The sequence below is a fragment of the Rattus norvegicus genome, chromosome 7 (genome assembly GCF_021556685.1).
Source record: "Rattus norvegicus strain SHRSP/BbbUtx chromosome 7, alternate assembly SHRSP_T2T, whole genome shotgun sequence".
NCBI classification, from domain to species: Eukaryota; Metazoa; Chordata; class Mammalia; order Rodentia; family Muridae; genus Rattus; species Rattus norvegicus.
In genome coordinates this window covers 77,956,053-77,962,052 of record NC_141540.1, presented here as the reverse complement: position 1 = coordinate 77,962,052, position 6,000 = coordinate 77,956,053, and positions in this window count along the sequence as shown.

Genomic DNA, 6,000 nt, shown 5'->3' with positions numbered 1-6,000 from the left:
ATCTCTACATTCTGGAGGCAGAGGCAAGCAGAGTTCTGGGCCAGCCTGGTCTACGGAAGGAGTTTCAGGACTGCCAGGGCTGTGGAGAGAAGCCCTGTCTTGAAAAAAACAAAACAATCAATAATAACAAAAGGTTTTTTAGTGTGCATGCTAATTGGGATTGGTGTGATGTTCTGTCCACGTGTGTAGCGTGTGCTAATCAAATGCAACCTTCCTTTCTCTAACCCCTATCCCCATACCCTTACCAAGCTGCAACAACCATTGTTCAACAAGTAGCTGACTTCCTTTGAATCTTCAGTATACATAGAACTTGTAATCAAGTTTCTATATCTGGCTTATTTGATGTCACTTAATACCCCCACTTCTTATTGTGCTGAAAAGGACAGGGTTTGAATTAATACTTTCATTTGAAAATGAAAATGTAAACATCTTCATCTTCTTTGTTCATTTGTTGTTGAACACAAATACTGAGACTTGAGATTAAAACTCATTCTGAGGTCTCAGTCCATCACAGAGAGTCCTGGCTCCGGACCCGAGGGAGCTGGCTACTTTGTATCTGCAGCCAGGAGGCAGAGAGATGAACGCTGGTGCTTTACTCCCCTTCTCCTTTATTCAATCAGAGGCCCCGCCCATGACCCGAGCTGCCCACATTCAGGTAGATCTTTGCCCTTCAGTCCACCTAGTCTTGAAAATCTCACAGACATGCCCAGAGGTCTATCCCCCATATGATTCTAGATCCTGCCACATTTTCACTCAATAGTAAACATCACAGAAGCAAACTCCATTTGCATAGAAACTAAGTGCTTTTCATAGGGCCTTGTGAACAATTAATTTTTAAAACAAACATATGTAAACTAAGAAAAGATTATTTTTCTTATAATTTCAGTGTTTCTGTATAAATCCAATAGGAGGGAGAGGAGGAAAGGTTTGGTCTCTCTAAAATATTGCAAAGACATTTTTGAGCCAACTTGCAAAAGTTCAGTTGAAGTATAAGCTGTTAGAAAAAACGCACATGGTCACTGGGGTGTAGTGGTGAATGCCTTTAATCCCAACACTTAGGAGGCAGAGGCAGGGGGATCTCTGAGTTCAAGGCCAGCCTGGTCTACAGAGCAAATTCCAAGACATCCAGGGCTACACAGAGAATACTACCATGTACCATGAAACTGAGGGGTGTGTGTGTGAGGGGTGTGTGTGAGGGGTGTATGTGAGGGGTGTGTGTGTTGGTTGCCAAGGGTTCTGTTTGCACTGAAACTGTTGGGCCTGCTTCTAATCCCAGCCCTGAGAGGGGCTCAGCCAGGTGTTTCTGGTGTGAGAAAGAGACCTGGGTCCTGATAGGGTTCTCAGGACAGGTATCCAGATGGGCATGGAGAAGGGTTGGGGTCTTCCTGGTCTTCAGGAAGCTGTGCTGAAGGAGGGTGGATAGCAGACAACCTCCAAAGGGGATAAGGAGATGAGGGAGATGTTTCTAGTCAGCACTCAGCCTACTGAGTCCGTGAGATGGGGAGGGGAAAGGAAGAAAAGGTGAGTGGGTCTCCCAAATGCTTCACTTCTAAGGCTAGGTCAGTTACTCAAAACCAGAAGTTTGAAAGCCATCCTCCACGGCCCCCTCCACCTCAGTGGCCATCAAATCATGGAATACATAATGAGTGGGCTCTTATAGATTGGGCATTGCAGACCCTCTCCCACACCCAAAGACAGTCTGACTCAAGGAGGTCCATCATAACCATGCTCACAGGAGGGACAGGCTCCAGTCAGAGACAGCGAGGCCAGCTAACACCAGAGATAACCAGATGGCAAGAGGCAAGCATAAGACCATAAGCAACGGAAACTTGGCGCCATCAGGACCCAAAAAGATACTTCCTGGGATCTGTTTTTGTAACTTTATTTATTTAATTAAATTTATTTATTTATTGTTAGTTTTTTGAGACAGGGTTTCTCTGTGTAGACTTGGATATCTTGTAACTTACTCTTAAACTAGCCTGGCCACGAACTCAGAGACCCACCTGCCTCTGCCTCCTGAGGGCTGCCATTGCCTGGCTTGCTGTTTTTATTTGTTTGTTTTTCAAATATAATTGGAGACCTGAGTTGAGATCATTCTGGATCCCTCCCTCCCCATTGCCCTCCCTGAGCACTGGATTTAAAGACATGTACCCCACACCTGTTTATCTTTTTCTTTAATTTGTATCTTATTGTATGAATGTTTGCCTGCATGTGTGTGTGTGCGACACGTGTGTGCTTGATCCTCCTTGAGGCCAGAGGAAGACACCACCCTGGAACTGGAGTTACAGACAGTTGTGAGTCACCTGACGTAGGTGCTGGAAACCAAATCCAGATCTTCTGGAAGAGCAGCAAATGCTCTTAACAGCGGAGCCTTATCTCCAGCTCCTACCTCCACACCAATTTCATGCAACACTGGGGATTGATCCCAAGGCCTAACGTGTGCCAGAGCTCCCACCTCTCAGTCACCACACGTTTACCGTCTGTCTGTATCACAGTTTGAATGGGCTTTTAATAGTCAAAATGGCAGGCCAGGGGCTCGAAGTGAAAAGTACAACACCTTTCTGTTACCTGCCTTTGCAATGGGGAACTCTGACTGTGCCTGCTCTTCCGTGCCCAGGTGGGCCCATCCAACCCTAATGCAGATTCCAGAGCTGACCCACTCCTTGCTGAGATCCTAGGGAGAGCCACCCAACATCTAGCGGCTACGAGTGTGTGGCCTGAAGCATCGTGCCCCCTATCCCTTCACTGTAAGGCAGAACCCACCAGACTCAAACCTAGGCAGAAATTGGTTGTGGGTATCAAAAACAAAACCAAAACAAACAAACAAACAAAAAAAACCAAAACAAACAAAAAAAAAAAACCCAAAAAACAAAAAACAAAAAACAAAACAAGCAAAAACCACAGGTTGTCTCATCCCCCCCCCCCGTGACACAATATCGCCACCTGCTGGCCAAAATGCCAGCATGGATTCGAAAGCACATCAAATGCTTTGTTAGGAATGAGAATTAGTGATCGGTTTTTAAACACGAATTGTGTTCTAACCACAACAGGTTACAACAGTTTTACACTTTACCAACCCAGTCACCAACTCCCAGTAGCACTGTCTTTCTGTAGCAACTCACTATCATATCATGCCCATGGGCAACATGGATTCAGGCGGTAGCATAGAGCACAGAAACTGAGTGGCCCTTGGTGATAACCTGCAGCCTTCACTCACACCTATCTGTGCATCGCATCTCTAGTTTTACCTTTCTCTACTGCACATGAACATCCCCACTTCTCTGTCATTCATTGTAGTGACATTGGAAGCAAGTGTCACACAGTATTTTTTTTTTTTTTCTCTTTTTGACCAAACAGCTCTACATGTAAATACTCATTGCAATGAATTGTTGGTGTGGTTCAAGATTTGTGGTTTCTGATACTGGACCATAAATACTGCACCATAAGTACTGGGCCAAGATTAGTCTTGAATATCCTGCTGTGGGCCACAGTCAGGATGATCCCGAAGCTAGGCAGGGCATCCAGATGCAGGGATCCATGCGGCTGCTTCCCTCCCAGCCCTTCGTGTCTGCCTCCTGAGGCTCACTGGGCTCTACCTTTGTGCTTATAGCCTGCAGACAATACCACATGCACACCTTCTTTCCTGATCTCCCAACAGGGCAAGCAGAGAAGGTTGGGTCACAGCAGCTCCAAGCTGAGGGATGGCCAGCGCGGGCCTACGATGGCCCTATTCAGTGATCTCTGGTTCTGTAGGACCGGCTTCTCCACAAGCTCCAGGTGCTTGTAGATGGAGTAGATGTTGGGGTAGGCTGACTCAAAGCGCTGGATCTGGGTGCTGTTGGCAGAAGAGTTGGTCAGCCATTGGCCATGTGTGGCTCTAAAGGCAGTATTACTGTATAGCCCAGGCTGTCCTGGAGCTTACAGTCCTCCTGCTTCAGCTTTCTAAGTTATAGGCATACCACCAAGGTCTGGTACTTGGTTGATTTTATAGCCTATTATTAAATTGAAAAATGTTTTTAAAGATTTATTTATTTTATTTAGATGAGTACACTGTAGCTGTCTTCAGACACACCAGAAGAGGGCATCGGATCCCATTACAGATGGTTGTAAGTCACCATGTGGCTGCTGGGAATTGAACTCAGGACCTCAGGAAGAGCAGTCGGTGCTCTTAACCACTGAGCCATCGTTCCAAGACCTCTATTGAAAGTTTATAAAAGTAATTATAAATTGTAATTATATTTAATTTATTATCATTAAAATGTAATTATACATATTTAGCAGTTTGCTTGGCATGTGTCCAACTGATCAGAGCAGACACAAAACATAAAGCAGGGTGTCAGTCCCACAGACGTTTGTTGGGTAAAGGGAGATAGCAACCGTGGAAGCCATGCAAACACCGAATGGCTTTTGGATGCAGAGCAACTAGTCAGTTACCCAGCAGAGCCCAGAATGTCAGTGCTTAAGGTTTCCTAAGAGCAAGGGCTGGAGAGGCTCAGTGGTTAAGGGCACTTGTTGCTCTTTCAGATGACCCAGGTTCCATTCCCAACACACATGTGCCAGCTCAACAGCCTGTGTGACTCCAGTTCCAAAGAATCTTGCGCCCTCTTTTGACCGACACTGGTACTACACATGTATAACGCACTTACATGTAGACATATACACACAGAGAAAATAAAAATTTTAATTATCTAAATAGTTTTTAATTTTAAAATTTAAAAAGAATGACTTAAAAAAAAAAACAAAAACCAAGAGCGTGTGAACGCCACAGTAACATTTGATTTGCTCAAAACAGCCCACATCTACATAAACACATTATGGGTGCGTTTAAAATAAATTTCAAATTGTTTAGAGTTTCAATTCCCAGAAGCTCAAATTGAGATGTTGCTCCTTGTCTGGGTCACTGGCCTTCTGCTGATGCCGAGTAACAAGCTACAAGATGACGGTTTCCTGAGTTACCGAAGAATGGTCCAGGCGCATGCTGGTAGTGCTACGGACTGAGATCCTTGCTGTGAACCTTCCTGGATATCGTTCATCATTAATGCCACTCCCTGTCCACCTAACCAGAAGAACCGATTTACAAGCAATACCATTTCTTCGCCATTGCTAGAAAGCAGGGTTGTCTACAGTGCAAACAGCCAAATTTTCAGCCCTGCAAGAAACTGTTGGGGATTTGATTTGTGCTTACGTGGGAATTCACATTTCCACTGCAGGTCCTGCCAACAGTTGGTTTTTTGACTTGTCAATAAAGAAGCAGTGGCCAATGGCTGGGCAGGGGGATAGAGGTGGGGCTTTTAGGATTCCTGGGAAAGAAATGCAGAAACAGGAAGAGGAATTCCACCTAGAGGAGGGCAAAGAAGATGGACCATATGGGGAAAGGTGCAGGAGGGAGAGCCCACCGACAAGTTAGAATCAGGGAAAGTGGCTCTAGGGGCCACTCCCCCTATTGGGTCTGGGGTAGCAGAGATGAAATAAAGATTTAGCAAGTATTAACTCTGGAACGTTGGAGGGGAGTGTGTTAGCCACACAGAAGTACAAGAGTGACCTATCCATTGAGTTAGCCAAGACATATTAAAATATTAAAGGTGTGTGTGTGTGTGTGTGTGTGTGTGTGTGTGTTTCCCCTGTCCAAGATCCAGAGCCTCTGGAGTAGGTGCTGTGAACGTGTGATCACCCCCCCCAAGCATAGAGAAGACTCTTTAATAATTTACCACAACAGATGGTATGCAAAATGGAAGGCACATACCCACTGTTGAAAATTACTTAGAGATTCTCAGATGGAGAACACACACCATGACTTAGATGAAGAGTTGGGAAGAATTGGCTTCTTAGTAGGCTACAGATTTTGCCCAAGAAATCCCAAGTGGGGATTTCTTCCTGTGGGTTTAGAACTAGTACAGAGAGTTTGGGCTCAGAGGTACTAGGAGCCCCTGCTTTGCAAAGAGACAGGCTACTTGAAAGTCAGTCAGAGACAAATGGTGGAAGTTGCCTGTCTCCTACAAC